Genomic DNA, 23,328 nt, shown 5'->3' with positions numbered 1-23,328 from the left:
GTTCAGTGTCTTGCCTACAATTCTAAAATGTTTTGTGTATTTTAGTATATGTTTTGCATATTTTAATATAATTTAATTAAGTAGACTGTGCTTTGTGGCTTTACCTCTTTACCTACTAAAATACATGTTTTATATTTTGATAAAATTTGTTGAAACTATAGAATTTTACATTAGTCAGTGATGTCTGATATTACACATTAAAGGCATCACTAAATGTCTTTATTAAAGGTAAAATTTTATATTGTACCATAAGATCATACAATAAAATGTTATTAATCTCCCATACAAAGCATTAAAACCTTTAGATTGGGGACCTCTATAACTGAGTATTTTCTTCTGTAATGCTCTTATAGCAAGGCCAAAGAGATGCTAGAGATAGTCTTCTTAGCCTTCACAGTAGGATGTGGAATGGTATTCGATAATTAAAGGTAAACTCCAGAATTCTTAAGGGTTCCAAAGGGAGCTAAAAATGCTAAGATCATTTAATTTATACATTATTATGTTAACTAATTTAACATGTGTCTGAGCAGGAATCTTCAAGATATTCATGTCAAACCAGATTCCTCCATAAGTGAGCCTTTTCCTAGAGCTGTCCATATTGATCCTACGGTTAGGTGCAGTCAATCATTCTGTGAACTCCAACAACCAAGTTCCTGCTCTCACTTATCTGCAGATGACTTCAGTATTACCATTTCTGTAAGACCTTTTGCACACAGGCTCTTTTGGTAATCTATGCCATGACGGTCCATTATGATAAAGGATATTTTGAAAAAATGTTCTAATAGGCTGCCATAAAAATAGGTTGAACAGATGCCTCAGAGACTTTTTACTTTGACTTGTTAGGTATTAATTGGTCGCTGTTCTTCTACATTTGATAAAGCATGGTAAGTATCTCCAAAATATCAAAGTAATCATTTTTGTGCTTCCCATAAATATAAGCTCTGAGAAAAAAGATAACCGAAAAATCAGAACAGGGTAAAGCCAGAAAAGTATTTTATTATAGGCCACTTCAAAGATCAGTTTGTCCTGCCCATAATAACAAGTTTAAATGATCCTGCCTGAGTCTGCTATTAGCCGTTGTACTATTACATTATGCATGGCATTTGACTATTCATAGAAAAGAAAATGCACTATATTCCATTAGTGGTTTCCTATGAGTATAGGTCTACAAATTACTGGTGATGTTTAGGCTGATGTGTTGCTCTTTTGCATATTTATGATGCTCCTGTCACATTCATTATTGATATGAATGTAATGTGAAGTACTAGAGATCAATATGATTTCTATCAATTTCAGATTCTGTGTTTGTGATTAAAATTCTTATGCAAATATGACAGCTGTATTTATATGCTACATTTACGCATGATTACAAAAGACCCTTGTAGTTGTCTCATAACTGATATACCAAAAGTGTAAAAAGAGACCCCAAAATAAGTTAAAGTAAATGTTGTTATTTCTGAAATCAATAATGATGGCACTCTACAATGGCTGACTATTTCCCTGATCTAGAACCACTCATGAACATCTTGACCAGCATGTGACTTATCGCCAAAAATGAGGATCTGTTTTTATAGTAAATATTTCCAAAGAGAAAATTTTATAGGATGCAGGTTTAAGCAGTTTCCTGGACTCTGCAAAGTTTATCTTCCCCTTTATTGTGTCTGAATGTAAAGATTTTTATGCCACATACTTCTACATGATTGGTCTCAAGAAAATTTATAATCCTGGGGTGGTTAAGAATAAACTGTATCTTCCACTGTCATTGTGCCTATCAAAAATTAGGTTTGGGACATTTTAGTTTCCCAGTCTCAGGAATTTATAAATTCTCATAATGGAAATAAATTATTAAAGATGTTGCTTCTAGCTTTGACAGTGTGGCTGTAATTAGACCATAAATGCTAGATAATTTAAAAAAAAAAAAAGGAAAGAAAAAAAGAGCAGGGAGGAGGATGGAAAACAAACGACAACAACAACAAAAATAACCAAAACACGTGTGTTTTAAGGCACAGGAGAGTAGTCAGTACTAGAGGGGCCAAGAGTCAAGAAGAACAAAACACACTGAAGTAGCCTGCATATTAAGCAGGTATTTCTTTCTCTTGGGACTTCTGTCCATCAGAAATCAGAAACCTTGAATTTGTGGCAGTCTTTCTGAGTTACCAAGGCAACCAGGATTTACAAAACCAATACCGCAAATAAAAGTCAACTGTAGTTGATTTCAGGATGCAAGATTTTTTAAATGTTTGAAAATAATTCACCTAACTACTTAGGAGACTAAATGAGAAAAATTGTATTTGATGCATAAAATATATTTGATAAAATTCAGCACCCAATCATGGTTAAGGAAAGAAAATAAAAATAAGCCATATTAAAAAATCTAGATGGCCATGAATAGTAGAGTCATCCTTCATTTAATAAATGAAAATATATAATATATAATATTATATACAAATATATATAAATATAATATATAATATGTATAATATATATGAGATATATATATATAATTATACTTTTAAATATATATATAACAAATACCATATTTAAAAGTAGAATTATGGAATCTTGCCCCAGGAAATTACAGAAGTCTGTTCATTATCATTATGTTTTGTGTTATTCTGGCAAGATAAATAAATACAAGTATAATAAAAAGAAGAAAAACAAAATTGTCTTAACATGAAGCATTATTATTTACATAGAAAATCCAAAAAATATAAATGTAAACTATTATAACGACTAAGTAAATTTAGCATAGTCATTGAATACAATGCCAATATACAAAATTAAATTGCATTTCTATACATCAGCTACAAGCTATTAGAAAGTGAAATAAAGGGGCGCCTGGGTGGCTCAGTGAGTTAAAGCCTCTGCCTTCAGCTCAGGTCATGATCCCAGCGTCCTGGGATCAAGCCCCATGTCGGGCTCTCTGCTCCGCAGGGAGCCTGCTTCCTCCCCTCTCTCTCTCTGCCTGCCCCTCTGCCCACTTGTAATCTCTCTCTCTCTGTCAAATAAATAAAATCTTAAAAAAAGTGAAATAAAAGAATATATTTGTAGCAACATTAAAATAATCAAATATGTAATTATCAAGGGTAATTTAAAATAAAATTCCTAAGGATTATTCATTTATTTTTACCTGAAGAAATTGACAAAATGATTCTAAAACTTATATGGAAAGACAAAGTACCAAGAAAAGTAGACACTTGTGAGGAAAAGCAAAGTTGAAGGGTTTGCACAGTTAGATTTATTTTCAGTTTACAATAATTAAAACAGTGTCCCTGAAATAAGAATTAAGAAGCAGATAGGCTGAAGAAAATAAAAAGTAGATACAAATCTACTTATATAGTAACTTCATTTATAACAGTAATTGCCTCTCTGTATATGCTGCATCAATTTAATATTCAGATGGGGACAAAGTGAATTTTGATTCTTACCTTTACCATACATTGAAAATTGATTCCAATTGAATTATATATAGGCCTAAATAGAAAAAGAAAATAATTTTCCAGCAGAAAATTATAGAAGAATATATTCTTTCCTTGGGATGAGCAATTTCTCTAAGATAAAAATAAGACAGAAAAAAATTAAAAATAAAGGGAAATATTGATAAATTGGGTTTTATTAAACCTAAGAACTTGAGGGGTACCTGGGAGGCTTGATGGTTGAGCACCTGCCTTTGGCTCAGGTCATGATCTCCAGGCCATGAAATGGAGCCACAGGTCTGAATCCCAGCTCAGCAGCAAGTCTGCTTCTCCCTCCTCTCTCTCCCTCCCTCTGCCCTCCCCCTGGTTGTGCTCTCTCTCTCTCTCTCAAATGAATAAATAAAATTTAAATAAATAAATAAATAAAATTCAGAACTTGAGTTTATAAAATATGTCACAATTAAGAGAGTGAAAATTCAAATAGAGAGTAAGAGAACATATTTAGAACACATATCTCAGACCAAAGATTCATATCCATTAATATATGAAGGTTATTACATATCAATGAGAAAGGACAGACTGTATAAGAAAATGGGAAAATGCAGAGAGAGTCAATTATCATATGGTTTCACTTATTTGTGGAACATAACAAATAGCGTGGAGGACATGGGGAGTTAGGAGAAGGGAGTTGGGGGAAATTGGAAGGGGAGGTGAACAATGAGAGACTATGGACTCTGAAAAACATTCTGAAGGGTTTGAAGAGGTGGGGGGGTGGGAGGTTGGGGGAACCAGGTGGTGGGTATTAGAGAGGGCACAGATTGCATGGAGCACTGGGTGTGGTACAAAAACAATGAATACTGTTATGCTGAAAATAAATTAAAAAAATGATTAAAAAATAAAATAAAATTAAATTAAATTAAAAAAAAGAAAATGGGAAAATGATTAGGAAATGCTTTTCAATAGATGATTCTCAAATTACAACTAAACATACTAAAAGATATTTAACATTGTTAGTCATAACCACAATGATATATGTGTGTATATATATATATATAGAGAGAGAGAGAGAGAGAGAGATTGAGAGAGAGATCTCCCCAAAATTAGCTACACTAACAGAAAAAAAAAACTGAATACAAAGATTTGGTAAAGGTATAGTGTGATTGGAATTGCATATATTGTAGGTAGGTTTGTAAATTGGCATGACCACTTTAAAAATAGTAGAGCTAAATATATGCATACCCTCTAATGCAGCAATTCCACTCCTAGATATATACGTATAGTATATATATACATATATATGTTTACATCAGAAAGATGTATAAAATTGTGTAAAGCAGAATTTTTTGTAATCATGCCAAACTGGAAATAACCTAAATGCCATCAGCAATGGAAGGGGTAAATAAATGGTGATTATTACATATGAAATATAGTTTAGTAATCTAAATTAATAAATCACTGTGATGCACAACAGCATGAATGAATCCCACAAATCACTGCTCCATGCAACAATATAGATGAATTTAAGATTATAATCTCGAGTGAAAGAGTCCAGAATCAAGAACACATAGTGTATGATTTCATTTATATAAATTCAAAACCAAGGAAAGCTAATGTTTGCTGATAGAATTCAGAATAATCATTCTTTGGAACATAATGTCCAGGGACACAAGAAATGTTCCTGGTTTTCATGGTAATTTTCATGAGTTTTCAGACACTAATGTTCTCATTGTGAAAATTCAAGAAACTATATACATATCATGCAAACATTTTCCATTCTGCACAAATTATTTCAGAAAAATATTTGTCTAACATTGTTTTGAGGAAAATGTTGTTTTTCAAATAATGACCGTATTTCTATTACATAGGATATATAGAACCAAACAAGAATATAGTTGTTTCTATATTCACTGTCATGCCATCCCATTCACTTCTGAGTAAGACAGAATATAGAATAAATTCTATATAGAATAGAGAATATTTTCTCTTTTAGAGGAGGAAATGGGACATATACCCTTTTCATGCTTTCTTCATCCAAATATCAGCTGATATTTATGGGAGGAAGATTTTTTAATATAAATCATAATAAATAAACTTTAGATATGAAGACTTTTTTTAACATCCATATCTTTATTTTATTTATTTTTTCTCATGTTCCAAAATTTATGGTTTATGCACCACACCCAGTGCTCCATGCGATACGTGCCCTATTCTTTTTTTTTTTTTTAAAGATTTTATTTATTTATTTGACAGACAGAGATCACAGGCAGGCAGAGAGGCAGGCAGAGAGAGGAAGGGAAGCAGGCTCCCTGCTGAGCAGAGAGCCCGATGTGGGGCTCGATCCCAGGACCCTGGGATCATGACCCGAGCCGAAGGCAGATGTGCCCTATTCTTAATACCGACAACCAGGCTCACCGAAGCTCCGAGCCCACTCCCCTCCAAAACACTCAGTTTGTTTCTCAGAGTCCACAGTCTCTCATGGTTCGCCTCCCCCTCTGATTTCCCCCAACTCACTTCTCCTCTCCATCTCCCAAAGTCTTCCATGGTATTCCTTATGCTCCACAAGTAAGTGAAACCATATGATAATTGACTTTCTCTGCTTGACTTATTTCACTCAGCATAAATTCCTCCAGTCCCATCCATGTTGATACAAAAGTTGGGTATTCATCCTTTCTGATAGAGGCATAATACTCCATTGTATATATGGACCCATATCTTCTTTATCCATTCATCCATTGAAGGGCATCTTGGCTCTATTTCCACAGTTTGGCGACCGTGGCCATTGCTGCTGTGAACATTGGGGTATAGATGGCCCTTCTTTTCACTACATCTGTATCTTTGGGGTAAATACCCAGTAGTGCAATTGCCAGGTCCTAGGGTAGCTCTATTTTTAATTTCTTAAGGAATTTCCATACTGTTTCCCAAAGTGGCTGCACCAACTGTCATTCCTACCAACAGCATAAGAGGGTTCCCCTTTCTCCACATCCTCTCCAACACTTGTTGTTTACTGTCTTGTCGATTTTGACCGTTCTAACTGGTGTAAGGTGGTATCTCAATGTGCTTTTGATTTGAATCCCCCTGATGGCTAATGATGATGAACACTTTTTCATGTGTCTGTTAGCCATTTGCATGTCTTTTTTGGAGAATTGTCTGTTCATGTGTTCTTCCCATTTTTTGACGTGATTATCTGTTTTGTGTGTGTTGAGTTTGAAGAGTTCTTTATAGATCTTGGATATCAGCCCTTTGTCTGTAGTGTCATTTGCAAATATCTTCTCCCATTCTGTGGGTTGCCTTTTTGTTTTGTTGACTGTTTCCTTTGTTGTGCAGAAGCTTTTCATCTTGATGAAGTCCCAAAAGTTCATTTTTGCTTTTGTTTCCTTTGCCTTTGGGGACATATCTTGAAAGAAGTTGCTGTGGCCAATGTCAAAGAGGTTACCGCCTATGATCTCCTCTAGGATTTTGATAGATTCCTGCCTCACGTTGAGGTCTTTTATCCATTTTGAGTTTATCTTTGTGTATGGTGTAAGAGAATGGTCCAGTTTCCTTCTTCTATACATAGCTGTCCAATTTTCCCAGCACCATTTATTGAAGAGACTGTCTTTTTTCCACTGTATATTTTTTCCTGGTTTGTCGAAGATTAGTTGACCATAGAGTTGCGGGTCCATATCTGGGCTCTCTACTCTGTTCCACTGGTCTATGTGTCTGTTTCTGTGCCAGTACCATGCTGTCTTGGTGATCACAGCTTTGCAGTAGAGCTTGAAACAGGCAACACGATGCCCCCTGTTTTGTTTTTATTTTTGAACATTTCCTTAGCAATTCTCGGGCTCTTCTTCTTCCAAACAAATTTTAGGATTGTTTGTTCCAGCTCTTTGAAAAATGCTGGTGGAATTTTGATCGGGTTGGCATTGAAAGTATAGATGGCTCTATGCAATATAGACATTTTAACAATGTTTATTCTTCTGATCCATGAGCTTGGAACACTCTTCCTTCTTTTTGTGTCTTCTTCAATTTCTTTCATGAGTGTTCTGTAGTTCCTCAAGTACAAATCCTTTACCTCTTTGGTTAGGTTTATTCCCAGGTATCTTATGGTTCTTGGTGTTATAGTAAATGGAATGAGTTCTCTAATTTCCCTTTCTATATTTTAATTGTTAGTGTATAAGAAAGCAACTGAGTTCTATGCATTGATTTTGTATCCTGCCACATTAATTGCTTTATGAGTTCTAGTAGTTTGGGGGGTGGAGTCTTTTGGGTTTTCCATATAAAGTATCATGTCATCTGCAAAGACAGAGAGTTTGACTTCTTCTTTGCCAATCTAAATACCATTTATTTCTTTTCTTTTCTTTTTTTTTTTTTTTGGTCTGCTGTTGCTAGGACTTCTAGTACTATGTTGAACAACAGTGGTGAGAGTAGACATCCTTGTCATGTTCCTGATCTTAAAGATAACATTCTTAAGCAGAGTGGTCTTTAGCTTCCAAGTATTTTAATTCCTTCAAACCTTTTTTTTTTTTTTTTTTTTTTTTTTGTGGTTGAGCTCCACTTTCAAAGCACTGTGGTCTGAGAATATGCAGGGAATAATCTCAGTCTTTTCATGTCATTTGAACCCTGATTTTTGACCCAGTATGCAGTCTATTATGGAAAAAGTTCTATGTGTGCTCCAGAAGAACAAATATTCTGTTGTTTTAGGGTGGAATGTTCTATACCTATGAGGTCCATCTGGTCCATTGTGTCATTCAATGCTCTTGTTTCTTTATTGATTTTCTCCTTGGATGATCTATTACTGAGAGTGGTGTGTTAAGATCCCCTACTATTAATGTATTCATATCAATATGACCCTATCTTGATTAACAGTTGTCTTATGTAGTTGGCTGTTCCCATGTTGGGGGCATAAATATTTACAATTGTTAGATCCTCTTGGTGGATAGACCCTTTAAGAATGATGTAGTGTCCTTCTTTATCTCTGACTACAGCCTTTGGTTTAAAATCTAATTTATCTGATATGAAAATCGCTACCCTCTTTTGAGGCCCATTGGCATAAATGATCATTCTCCATCTCTTCACTTTCAGTCTGTACATATCTTTAGGTTCCAAATGGGTCTCTTTTAGACAACATATGAATGGGTCCTGTCATTTTATCCAGTCTTCAAACCTGTGCCATTTTATAGGAGTATTTAGGCCATTCACGTTGAGAGTGATAATTGAAAGATAAGTTTTTATTGACATCATGTTGCCTGTGAAGTCCTTGTTTCTATAGACTGTCTCTGAAAATTTCTGTTCTATGTCACTCTTGCAGACATTTTTATTATAATAATGCATTTCAACAAAAGGAATGGGAGAATAAAGTATCCCTTGTTTCTATCAAGATCATACTGCTGCTTCAAAATTTATTTAAAATGCTATATATTAAGTGTAGTTTCCCTAAGATCTCCAGTCGAAACCAGCCTCCTCTTCTTTTGTTACTCCAGAGTAATTTGCTTTGTTTCTATATTCTTACTATAATACATGTATGATTCTGCTTTGCAGTACCCTAAACTTGTTTTAATGCCTTCTACCTCACAGTGTGTATGCTATATGTCAAAGAAAAATATGTACAAAGATGAATAATGTGAAGTTTCTGTCCCCTCAATTTTTACTCCAAATGAAAAAAAGAAAAACATTGAATTTTATATTACAATGGAAATCTAAATAAGTACTGCCATTTACATGGAAGAAAGATAAAAATGGGTAAAATGTGTCATAGGGACAATCCTGTAAGTGAGAGACGGTGTAAACCAGATTCAGGAGTATACTAAGTTGTTTCTTTGTTATTTTATTTAGTTAATTATTTAAGGTTTATCCACTCTTTATACATGCCCAGCAATGAGACAGATGCTGGATATATATAAATGAAAAAGATGTTGCCTCAACTCTAGAGAAGTGCAGAGTTTAATGATAGAAATCCATGCTTTGATATATAGTCACAGCAGAGTGGAATGCATATGTAAGAGTTCTGTTTAAAGTACTCTGATAGCACAGAGGAAGGAGAGATAGTGAATGGCTCAGTGGTCAGTAGACATAGAAACTATATATATATATATTTTATTCCACCACATGGAAAGCACTGCACTAAGTATTTTTCATACGTAAGTTCTCTCATTTGTTGTTAGGCTAAACTTCTTTGGTAGTCTTTATTACTGGATTTAATGGATGAAGAAACCAAGGGACAAGGAGTCAAACTGGCTTGCCTAAGGACAAGCAATTCTCCATATCCAGGATTAAAAACTATAATCATTCTATTTCAAAGCTATGAAAATACTGTCTTACCCTTTAATCATAGAGTCTTTGTGAATGTACTCTTCAGTGATGTTTTTTAACCTTCAGGCATTAAAGGCAAAGATTGAAAGAACTTTACAAAACTCTTTCATTGAACATGTATAGGACACAGAATCTTTCTCAACAGAGGTCCACAGCCACTACTAATCTACCAGAGTTACACTGTGTTATAATTTCCTCCTCCAAGAATTCTTTAAAGAAAAACCAACTATGAACACATGTTAGGTAGATGGTGAGGTAAGGAGGGTGAGACCAGAGAACAGTTCTTGCCAGCCATCGAGAAGAGCAGATGGAAAACACAAATGACTAAGAGAATGTGGTTTATTCATGGGATTGCAAGCATAATAGTTTTAGAAACTCTAGCAAAAAACATAGAAAGGGAGAAAATGGAAAATGATCCTGAGTAAGACTTGAACAGACATGGATGTGGGTTAAAGGAATTTTGCATAAATAAATTAGTGATAAATCAGTCAGTCAGTTGGTTAATTTATGGGATGAAACATAGCAGTGAACAGCACTGTGACATTTTTTACTTAAAACTGATTATATGTGTAAGCAAAGGATCAAATGAGTAAATAATGCCTTGCACATGATATGTGTTTAATGTATATTTATTGACTAGATTTTAGAAAGATTTTGCTCAATATTTGTTGACATATACATATAAAACACTCATATGTATACTTCATTTAATATTATTTGAAGTTTTTTTTTTCTTTTTTATGTGATAAGGGACTATACATGGGCCATGCACAGCCGATGCTCATTTTTTCCAAGAATTTTTGTTTCTTCTTTTGAATTTCATTATTAATCTTTACAATGAGTAATAATGAAGCATATTCAGTCTCCACTTTTACAGTGCATCTCTGCTTGATTTTAGCATCTAGGATTAACATGTATGGTTACTAAATTTAAGAGTCAGAAAATGTGGGGCACCTGAGTGGCTCACTGGGTTAAGCCTCTGCTTTCGGCTCAGGTCATGATCTCAGGGTCCTGGGATCGAGCCCCGCATTGGGCTTTCTGCTCAGCAGGGAGCCTGCTTCCGCCTCTCTCTCTACCTGCCTGCCTCTCTGCCTACTTCTGATCTCTCTCTCTGTCAAATAAATAAAAAATAAATCTTTTAAAAAAAAGGAGTCAGAAAATGTGCCTTGTAAATCTTTTTAATTTGTTCCATGTTTTATGTATTTATTAAGTGTGCTGAATTATAAGACATCACTGCTATTTTGTAGTAGAAATCTTACTTAAACTGAAAACTTGATGTCTAAAGGAGAATCAAAGCATATTTAATGGTCCTGCACTTGCTGGAATCTAAATGTGAGATACAGCGTATCACAGCCAAAAATGAAAGGTATTTGCATTGCTGGAAAAGACTTTCAGTTGGAATGTCTGCCATGGAGCACCTAACACTCTTTTCCACTGAATGCAGGCAATTGGCCCTTTTATTTTCGCTCATCCATGAATTACAGACAAGAAAACAAAACTAAACAAAAATCATTGTATCCCTAAATTGAATCAAAGACAATGAGCCTCAGTTAGCCCATAGAATACAGAATGTTGAGAAGCATGTAAAGAAAATCTGCAGGAATTCCCAAAGTCTAATTTTTGTGGATAATTTTAATGCACTTTCCATTAGAACTATTTAATCAGGACTAATGAAAGTTAATGACTGTGTGACAGCACTTCATCTTGAAAAAGCTTTAGGGAAGTTAACACACTATTATATGGACTTAGCTCTAATAGGCTTCTGGGTCACTGGTGAGCCAGCTCAAATATGGATCTACTGTGCTGATAAGTCATGACTCATGTGTCTGCAATTACAAGGGTTGTGCTTGGGTATTCTCAAAGACATTGCTATGAACTAGCTGTCTGTAAAAGCTTTTATCCAAGATAGTGAGTCAGTTCATCAGTGCAGAAACTCCTCATTTCATTAAGAAAAAAAGATAATAGGTATATGTGAAGGAACATATTAATGTCTGAATGTCTACATAGATTTATAAGTAGAACATTTTATTAAAATAATATTGTTCAGCTCTCAGCATCTCTGATCTTTTTAATAGATTTTAAAACAAAAAACTAATTTGTTTAACTACCTAATCTTTCTCTACCTGTTTCTTTAAGCAGGTCTTCTGCTTTGGACATTTTCTTCTGACTCTGGAGGATATCATCCACTGCCAGTGTTTCAGTTTTCACCTATTCCTTCTCTCTCCCTCCTTCTTTCACTCTCTTTTGAGAGTACCTGAAGTCTACTCTTTTAGCAAATTTCCACTACTCAATACAGTATTATTAAGTATATTCATTGTATAGTACATTAGATCTCTAGATTTATTCATCTTATATGACTACAGCTTTGTACACTTTAACCAACATCTCCCCATGTCCCCCACACTCCCCACCATTCAAATCTGTTTCTGTATATTAGACATTTTTAGATTCTATATATGAGATCATATACTTTTTTTTCCTTCACTAACCATATTTCACTTAGCATAATGTCCTCCAGTTCCTTCCATGTTGTCACAAATGGCAGGATCTTCTTTTTAAAGACTAAATAACTTTCTACTCTGTACATATACCATTATTTCTTTATTCATCTGTTGATAGACATTTAGATTAAAATTACACTTTATCAATGTCAAAACATCTATCAAAGAGATGTTTTAATGATATATTATTGAAACAAATAAAAAAGAAAATCTTAGCAAATAAATAGAAGATATAAGAACTAAACTGAAATTTTAGAAATTTTAGAAATGAAAAGTGTAATAAAAAATTTTTTTGAGTCAATCAGAAAGAAGGATACAGAGGAGTGACTCAATGAATCCAAAGAAATAAAAGTAGAAATCACCCAATTTAAACAACAGTAAAAATTATAGACTGAAAAAAGACAATAGAGTGGGACTATAACTGCATAGTTATTTTCATTTGTATCATCAGAGTTCTGGAAAAATAGGAGAAAAGGCTGGGGTTGACAATGAATTTGAATAAATAATGGTCTAAGAATTTCTGAAATTTAGCAATCAACATAATCTTACAGATTCAAGAAGATGAACAAATTCTAAATACTAAACTTAAAGAAAACCACTCTAAGACACATTCTTTGTCACACTTCTGAAAACTAAACACCAAGAAAAAAAAAGTTTAAAAGTATTGACAGGGAAAGAGTGTCTTACATACGAGGGGAAATAATTTGAATATCGTCAAATTTCTCACATGAAACAGTTGCAGTCAGAGGAACTGGCATACCATATTTCAAGTGCTAAAGGAAAAGAACTGTCAATCTAGAATTCTATAGCCAGGAAAATTTTCAGGAATGAAGAAATCACTGCACTGTTAGGGAAGAAAAACTAAGAAAACGTATTGCTAGCTGACCTTTCTCTTTACTGTTTATTTCCCAAAGAATTAGTTTCACCATCTCTATCTCGAGGACTAAATAGAAAGGTCCCCATTTTTTATCTCTGAAAAAATTCCGACAGTGTAACACGTGTTGAAATTCAAAAGACCCATCTTCTGAAGAAGATTTTACCATCTTCATCGTGGACAAGAATGATGCTGCATTCAATGTTACTTTTAACTCTTTTCCCCTCTGGGATTCCCTTAAGTACTTTGGGAAAAGAAGGTAGTATTTGTTCATTTGTTTATTTATTCAGTAATAAATAAGACTTCACTGTAATATTAACACAGTGTTAGGTACCAAATAAATATAGTTGAAATGGAGAAAAAGATCCTGAAAAATTTTGCCTGAAGGAAATAGGGGAAATTAAAAAAATAAATAAATAAAAAGAGAAAGAAAGCCAGAGAATAACCTGAGACCATTTAAACACTTCGCTATTTTCCCAGCCAAAAAAGAACAACATTGCAATATATTGGTAGAAAAAGGACAAGTTATATTTTTTTCCTGTGATGTATGAATTTTCATTAATCAGTTAAAATAACAATACCTGGGAATAGTAACATGCAGGCTAAAATTTTCACTGAAATATTTTCTGTCTTCCTAACAAAACATCTTTTGCTCCAACCTCTAGGTTTGATCCCCTGTGTCTCTTGTTTACATGGTGTTTCAATTTAACAACGTAATTCTCTAAAAGCATAATAGGATATTACATATTATCATCAGCTCTTTAAAATTTAAATAGTTGGGGCGCCTAGGTGGCTTAGTCGGTAAAGCATCGGCTTTCATCTCAGGTCATGATCCTATGGTCCTGGGCTCGAGTCCCGCGTTGTTCTCCCTTCTCAGTGGAGAGCCTGCTTCTCCCTCTCCCTCTGGCAGCCTCTCTGCCTACTTGTGCTCTCTCTGTCAAATAAATAAATAAAACATTTAAAAATAAAATAAAATTTAAATAATGTATCATGGAAGATATTGTATGGTTTGGAAGTTTTCATTTTCTTTCCCAAATATAGAATACTTTTTATAATTTGTGCTTCAAAGAAAACAACTAGTTTCCATTCTCACTTAACAATTTAAAATGTTTATATCAATTTAAAGAATGTCTGAAAAGACTGTTAATTTTAAGAAATGGAATAGATGGAAGTATGATCATGCTTGCTTCTCTTCAGTGATGCAAGATCGAGTCTTGTAGAACCACTTCAGTTTATGGCAAAAAAGCGTCTGACCACAGAGGAAAGGTTCAGATAGCACACTCTCAGTCTTTTTTTAATACGTGTTCTCTGCTGTTAAATGCCTAGTATTCCCAAAGGCAAATAGTAAAGCACTTTCTTCTCTATTTTCAAAAGCAAACATTTTAGATCTCTAAACTTGGACAAATTGCACAATAATTTAATCTTCAAACTAAGTTCTCTATAACACAGGCATTTGAAAATATATGTTCAATGTGATTTTTATCAGGATATTAGGTTTCATTTTTTTGTAATATTTGGAGATTAATTGTGTTATGTATAAAAGCCAATAAAATAAGTAAAATTTATAATGAAACCATTTGAAAGAAGAGTTTCCTTTGTATAAGTGAACTCTTTAATCTTTATTAGGCTTTATGTTTTATTCCATAGCTAATTAAGTGGGTGAATCCAACAAACAATGATTTCAGGTTTTTCCACTTTTAAACTCACCTGCTTCTCCAAAGCTATGCTTTGGGACTGTTTAAGAAAAATCCAAGGGAAATATTAGGCTCATTATATTGCAGAATTAAACTTTAATTATAAAGACCTTTGAGGCCAAAAACAACTTGACATTGAAACTTTTATTTGGCTGGTAAATTCTTAAATATCTTCAGATGATTGAACACTTTTTCAGATAAATAAAAAGCAAAAAGTGATGGCTATTTAAATATATAAGAGAATCATGTTTTAGTCAAGTGTTTCAAATCACTGTAAAGCTGAACTCTTAAAGGTTTTAATGACACTATAAAAAGGTCTATTTAATTTTTAGTTATTAGTTTTCTCAATATATACTTCAGTGATATTCTACATCAATAAATAGTTAAAAAGGGAGAAATTAGGGGCACCTGGGTAGCTCAGTCGGTTGAGCATCGGACTTTTGATTTTGGCTGAGGTCATGATCCCAGGGTCGTGAGATGGAGCCCCCACCCTGCTTCAGGCTCTGAGCTCAGTGCTGAGCCTGCTTGAGATTCTCTCCCTCTCTCTTTCCCACTGCTTCTGTCCTGGCTCATGCATGCACGCTCTCTCCCTGAGATAAATAAATCTTTAAAAAAAAAAAAAAAGTGGAGAAATTAGCTTATATAATTTTAAAAAACTAAGACTTTAGAACATTCTAAATGTAACTAAAACAATCAAAACACAAACTTTGGTAGAGGAAAGGTCCTGTAGAAAGCCTTCAAAGAAGGATGTCTGTGGGAGTTTAAAAAGTCTAATTTCTTGGCAGAATGAAGAAACAAAATCCCCTGTGAGAAAGGAGGACAAAAATCTCCCTTTTGAAACTGCCAGTCATTGAGTACATTCAGTAGGTTTCAGAATGAGTGAAGTAGGCCGAGAAGCACACAAGGGCAGAGTGGTTGCTCAGCCTTGAAAAATCAGAGCTGTGTGTCAGAGACCCTAATATTTGTCATAGAAAAGTTTGGAAGAAAGCATATTTCAGGTCAAGGAAAGACAATCTACAACCTCAGCTACTACTATAAGTAGAAATTCCACTCTTGGTAGAAATTCTGGAGTTAGAATTTGATAATGAGGAAATAATGTTTTGATATGATGCATCCAACCAGAAATTAATGATGCTAAATGCAGTTCTGCTTCATTCAATGCTTTGGTATATTTCTAAGTAATGGATGCAGGCAAGGGTTGGGATTTTGAGGAAAGTCCAAATTATAAGCAATATCTGATATTACAGTTTAAGTTCTACTCTACTGTTGGCTATCTGCTACAGGAGACGCCAATGTTAGGTTTAACATTGGGTTTGGTTTAACAAATCATGTAAGAAAGAATACAATTAACTGTATTTTATTCATTTTTAGCTGTCACATGTGGGGCCTGCTACTAAATATCTTTGAGCCTTAGTTTCCCACGTGGAATGAAAATAATGTTTACCTTACAAAGTTGTTTTAACAGTTAAAAAAAATACCTTATACTTGAGAACACTAGTAGGAACTTGGAACATACTTATTACATATAATGGATTATGAATTAGTAAACATAGACTTTTACTAACTAATTCATTATTATTTATTTCACTTTGAATAGGTCCAACTCTTTCATCATTCCTCTGCAGAAAAGCTAATCAGATCTACATGTATTTCTCATTTATTTTTATACTGTGACACATTTTCTGTCATGGTATAAACTCAAAGTGTTGACTGTTTTTCTGCCATTTGCCTACCTTTTATTCTAATTGGGTTTCTAATTTGAAAATATGTGAGTCCTGCTTAAAGTTTTCTTTTCCACGCATGGCCCTTATACTTTGGATAAATTGCAATCTGAAATTTTGCTCCACACTGATTTCTTCTATGTTTTTAGATAATACCCTCTTAAAAAAATCACATACTGTATTTTATCTCCAGACTGTCATGCTACTACATGCTGCTTCATGCCATGACTATCTCAACTCAGTTCATAATGTATTCCCTTATTTTAGTAAAAATTTTTGACTTTTATTTGGGAATGTTCTATGGAAAAATCCATATGTCTAATCTTTGGCAAATTCTGATCTTGTAGAAATTTATTGCAAGTTCAATAAAATCTGAGTACATGTAAAATCTGAGTACATGTAATATAAATGATACATCTATCTGTAAGCCAAGTATTTTGGTATATCACATAGAGAACGTTTTTGAATTAAAAAAAGATAATTTGGAATTATTAAACATCTCTTGTCAATGATTCTGACCCTTCTCTGTGCTTTCAAGAGAGTGAACTCTGTTTAATGGATACACCTGGCAAGACCAAACCATTTCAAGTGCTCTAAAAGCAGACATAAGTCAAACAACCTAAACCACATCCATTTTTAATAGTGGATGTTTATTCATCATTGGCAAGTATTGATTATAGGCTTGAAAGGAAGTTCTTTGTATGTTGACGTTGGACCCTTTGCCTTGCTGTGCAGCAGTTCTCCCTTATCCACGGGGTATATGTTCCAAGATCACCAGTAGATGCCTGAAAGGACTGATAGTACCAAAACTTAGATCTACTATGTTTTTCTTATATACATTCCAATGATAAAGTTTAATTTATATATTAGGCATAAATTTATAAATCTAATTTATAAATTAGATTAACAGTAACTAATAATAAAGTAGAACAGTCATAACAATATACTGTAAAAAAAACTGTGAATATGGTCTCTTTCTCTGTCTATCAAAATATCTTATTGTGCTGTACTCATGCTTCTTGCAATAATGATGATATGAGATGACTTTTATAAAATGTCTACTTAATGAGATGAAGTGAGGTGAATGACATAAGTATTGTGAAGTAGCGTTAGGCTACTGTTCACCTTCTGACTGTATTTCAGGAGGAGGATCATCTGCTTTTGGACCACAGTTGACCATGGGTAACTGACACCGCGGATAGGAGGGGACTACTCTATAGACAACCGCAGGCATCGTGAACTTAATGAAAGTGTGTGGCAATTCTTAAAAAATTACGTAGTCATTATAGAAACAAGATGCAGCCAAGTCCATGGCCTTTTGCAAAATGGAACAAGTTATCTCTGAAGAGATGCCACAAAGGAATTCTCTCAGTATTTTCTTAAGAGTGTGGACTGCTGTTACCAATGACACAGTTAAAATTGAGGACTGTTTTACTCTAGAGGCTTCACATATGTGTAGCCTACATTTTAGGTGGGAGTGGCACCTGAATTTCATCAATTGTTTTAAATACCAATCATGCTGTTTGAAATGAGTTTATTTCACTTGTTTTGTTCATGACCCCAAACACTGTTTCATTCTTTGATATAACAGGGTCCAAAATATAGTAATGGAAATATGTAATTATGCAAATATAATATAATATATAAATATATAATAATGCAAATATACTAATAGAGCATTGGGACCACTATGAAGTGGTCTCCATTCTTACTGTAGTTTCTCGATGTGGGAAATCATACAAATAATGGGAGAAGAGAGAGTTATAAAGAACAAACTAGGACAAACATATTTCTGTCATATAAGAAAACATAAACTGGGGCATATTTAACAATTATAATTACATTCTAATAATGGAGCTATCATTAATTAACTTGAGACTTGACTTTTCACAATGCCTGTTGTTTCCTATGTGTTAAATGAGTGAAAATAAAAATTTGTCATAACTCTCCAACAGGATGTCCTGAACAGTAAATGGCAAACCATACATGGAAATTGTCAAGTGTGAGGAAAAAAAAAAAAAACCAGTGAAGAACAGGTCTTATTATTATTTCTCTAGACCTATGATAGAGAGGATATGATGGACAATGACAAACATAGGAAAATTGGTTAAAATCAATAAAGGTGGTTTTGATATGATGCAAATACAGTCATCAATAGCTTTGAATGTCAAGCTAATTGAGATAAAGTCTTTGGAGGTATATGAGTTAGAATATTTAAACCAAATTATTTCATTGTCAGTAACTTATGCTATTTGGAGCATAAGCAAAAGACTAATAAATTATGTGTATCTTCATATTATTCACTCACTTTTTTCTGTGAATATGTAAAATGTGTGTATCATATTTTTAATGTGAAGAATCTAATGTCATACTCTATGTTCATAGTGTCAGCAGTATATATCAACCTACATATGCATATGCTAATATACATATTTGCATATAGAAGCATATCTTGTAAGTACAGTGGGAGATATCTGTAATATCGATTTTGTGGGATTGTGATGTGGTGAAAAGTAAATAGTTTGAGATGAAGAAGATATCCATTGATATCCTAGCTCTGATGATTACTAATAGTTTAATCTTAGATTTCACTTATTACAATTGAATTCACACCTAATTCACAAACAGTTAAGAATTTAAAATGAAAATATGAAGGTGAAAATATTTAACATAATGCCTGTCATATATTAATTGCTCAGTAGAGATCAGTTCTAATAAGCCAACTGTTTTTCCCTGAGAATTTTCTTTTTTTTTTTTTAAGATTTATTTATTATTTTGAAAGAGAGAGCATGTGTGCACTTTGGAGGAGGGGCAGAGGGCAAGAATCTCAAGCAGACACCTGCTGAGTGCAGAGACAGACTGGGGGCTCCTTCCCATGATTAATGAGATCATGACCTGAGCCAAACCTAAGATCAGATGCTCAACCAACTGAGCCACCCAGGTCCCCTTCCCCAAGACTTTTCTATCTTTAGTTATGACATGGTAAATATTATTTAACAGTGCATTAGAGTTTAGAACTTTTTCATTTGTTTTTCACAATGACCCTTTCACAATTTGAATATTTTCAAAAACTATAAAAGACAACTCTAACTGCTTAAGTTATGAAAGAATTTACTTGAAGTTATTTATGAATTTATCATCTCAATGATTAAGACATTCAGAGATAGAATGGAGTTTTGGCCAGCTTTTATCAGACAGACATCTAGTTTCATTTATATGTGATTATCTTAGCTCTACTCATCTTAGTTCCTCAAGATCACATCCCTCAACATGGAAACATGGCTGGTATTGTTTCCAGTTTCATATCTGCATTGTTAAAAGAGAGTTTCTGTATTTCAGAATTCGTAGAAACAAATATTGAGCTTGGCCTAATAGGCCTCCCTTGTAGAACAGAGAAATTCCAACTGGTTGGCTAAGACTTGAAGTTCCTGAATTTCTGAGATAGGATTAGGATGCACCTATTGACTTAGAGTCCAATACAGGAGCTGGGAATAGGATAAATCCTAACTCAACAGAATACCTGCTGCATAATGGAACGAAGGCTGGAGTAATAACCATAGTGTTCAAGTAAGACCCTGAGGAACATGTAGGAAAAAAAAAATCTGCTCATTCCTTATTTGTAGTATCCTGGTGAAGGAAAACTTCAGTCCAGAACTGAAGGAGAATTTCCATATTATCAATGTAACTATCTCTTCAAAGCTTAAGTTAAATTTGAATGATATATTCAAGATTATGTAAAAACAAGATTATATAAAAACAGTCCTGAAAAATATTTTAGTAGAGCTTATTTTGGATTCCATGCTTCTGACTGCCAAGAGTTCCAAGGAAGAGTGATTGCTGACCTGTTGACTATGGATCACTCGGTTTTGTGAAAAGTAAGGAGTTACTCTAAGATATTTAGCTATCTATCTGAATATTAAATGTGACTATGTGCTGAATAAATGAATAGAATAACTATTATCACATAATTTTTGTCATTATAAATAAGTCTTCATTTTAAAAAACTGGGAGTTACTGCACTATATGCAACAGTGCAGATGAAATATTTTCAAAATGTGGACTTGAAGCTAATTCCAAATTGCAGTTTTTTTCTCATGACAGTTTTTTATTAGTGTACGGTTACATGCATTCAATTTTCAAACAGAAATTATGGTGTACTTACATGTACTATAATTATCAGTTACAATGATGAGTAAAAACCAATATTTATGTGATCTAAATGTTCTTGGAGTTTAAATTGCATTAAGCATGTTTTATTACTTTCACAACTGAAAATATTGGTAGCACTGTTATAATCCATTATTTAGTGACAGGGAAGAGAATATAAGTTATCAGAATTCTATTACTATCTGGTTGAGACAAAAACCTTAGTCTAAAATTACTGAAAGAGTATTCTTATGGTAATTTTTAAGATAGATTTAATACCAAGAAAGAAAATTAATAATGATTGCAGTTAATACATGACTAATCACTCATAACTAACATTACTGTTCTCTTTCTTATTTCCCTTTGTTAATAATGATTTTTAGTTTTGAAATTAGTGGGAATGAAATATCTGATTAGTTATCTATTGAGGTGAATAAATTATTCCAAAATTTAGTGGTTGAAAACAACAAACATTTATTATCTTACAGTTTCTGTGTGTCAGAAAGCTGAGCATAACATGCTGGCTTCTGCAGGTACAAGGTCTATCTGCATTTAAGGTGTCCACCAAGGCTGCAGTTTCCTCTGAAGGCTCAACTTTGGGGTATCCACTTCCAAGTTCATTTACATGGTTACTAGCAGGACTCACTCTCTTTATGTGAGTTTTTCCATACAGCTGTTTGACAGTATGGCAGCTGATATCCCAGACTGATCAGAGAGAGAGAGAGAGAAAAAGAGAATGAGACAGATCACCCAAGAGAAAATCCACATTATTTTTATTATCTAATATTGAAATTCACATCCCACTACTTTCATTGTATTCTATTTGTTAGAGTGAGTCACTGGGTCTAATCCACAAACTAGAAGAGGAAATCATACAGGGTATGAGTGCCAGGAAGTCAAAATCTTTGAGGATCCTTGACACAATCTGCTCTCTGGCCCCCAGTGATGCACACCCCTGACATGTGCAAAATACCCTCACACTTTCCCAAAGGAAGTAAAAATTACAATATTAACTCAGAATCTAGAATCTCATCAGGCGAGCTTCCTCCTGTGTAATTCCTTAAATACAACTCCTTATGTACCATTTGTTTTTATCTAAAGGCCTACAAAATTAAATAGATAAGTCACCATATTTTTTCACACATCTATGTTAGATATGTAACACTGGCATTCCTCTTTAAAGGGGGGTAAATAAGTGGCACAAAGTAGTCTTTGGTTCATAGCAATTCTGAAATTCAGTTAGAAAAGTTTCTTGATTAGATCTCAAGTCCTGGGGAAAACACTCTGGCTCTCATCTCCACTCTCTTGTCTCTTGACTCCACCCTCTAAATCATCCTTCCGTTTATATGAAAAGTGCCAAATGTTGAAGCTATCTCAGTCTGCTTTCTGCCAGTAGAACTCTGGGGCTCCAAAGGTTGTTTCTCATTCTGTATCTTCCCAGCCAACCTCAATCCAAACTGGTAATGTCTCTCCACATATAACTCTTAAAAACACTTAAGAATCCCCTGAGAATCTTCTTGGGGTTTATGGCACTAAACAAAAGCCATATTCACTCAATAAGCAAACTACTAGAAATGTATTTCATGCCCATAATAAGAAGACAAAATTCCAAAGCATCATTTTGACCATTAGTAATTTTTTACTCAACTTAATTAAGAAGTTCTTGGGTTTTTTTTCCTTCTAATCTCAGCTGGTTTTATCATGTATCTTCAGTGAGCTGTAGGTCAGTCAGGGAAGTTCTGAACTCTTCTGATGATTTTGTTGGTTTGCTGTTGGCTAGAGCAATTTGATTCTCTTCTGCATGTTTTCTCATTATCCCGCAGGCTATCCAGATCTGCTTTCATGGAGGCAGTCATCCAGTAGAGGGAATAGAAATGTGCAGGACCTTTTTAGTCCTGGGATCAGAATGGCACACCATCTATTTTTCTACATTATATTTGTTAAAGAAAGTCATAAAGCCAGCCTAATTCAAAAAGCGGTAAAATAGTTTTCTTTTCTTATCAGAAAGTCACATTGCAAAAAAAAAAAGTGTGATTATTAGGAGGGATGATGGTTTCTGGCCATTTAAAAATTTAATGTGTCACGTCTCCTGTGGCTCTCATCTTTACTAGAATAGGAGTAATTATTTTCTCATTAGTCCTATTCGAAAATATCTTAGAAGATCTCTGTTGGACAGAACTTAGATCACATGCTTGTTTCTGAACCAATCAGCTAGGTCCAATGGATGATATACAGTTTGTTGGAAAGCTAACTTACTAGCCCTTTTGGTGGTGAATATATATTATCCATATCTAATTATAAAGCACAACAAATATGTACTTTTCCAAAATTAGCAGTCAGCTTAAAATTTTGAAAATGTAGTCATTCTACTGAACTTCTTAATCATTTGATGCTCACCCATCTCTTGTACTCTTAATACCCTTGATGTTTGAAACTGTGTATTCATTGGTCACCTTTCCTCTTTTCCAACAATTCCATCTCTCTAAACAAATCTTTAGTATTAGCATGTTTCACAGTGTTTGGTCAACCTACTCTTTTTATCATCTTAAATACATTCTCTCCTGGGAAGTACTCAACCACTTGTTGGATTTCAACAACCATCTATACACTAATATCACCAAATCTTAATTTCCAACTCAGCTTCAAATTTATATAGTAGGAACTCAGTCAATATGTATTGAATATATG

At 33.9% G+C, this 23,328-nt stretch overlaps 1 pseudogene; it reads right to left on the bottom strand.

Annotated features, from left to right (window-relative positions):
- LOC111160120 overlaps positions 1-17,728 on the bottom strand; it is a 164,803-nt pseudogene extending 147,075 nt beyond the window's left edge.
- Positions 17,729-23,328: the final 5,600 nt, after the last annotated feature.

The sequence above is a fragment of the Enhydra lutris genome, unplaced genomic scaffold (assembly GCF_002288905.1).
Source record: "Enhydra lutris kenyoni isolate GAN:26980312 unplaced genomic scaffold, ASM228890v2 scaffoldscaffold74, whole genome shotgun sequence".
NCBI classification, from domain to species: Eukaryota; Metazoa; Chordata; class Mammalia; order Carnivora; family Mustelidae; genus Enhydra; species Enhydra lutris.
This window is presented reverse-complemented; position numbering and strand designations above follow the sequence as displayed.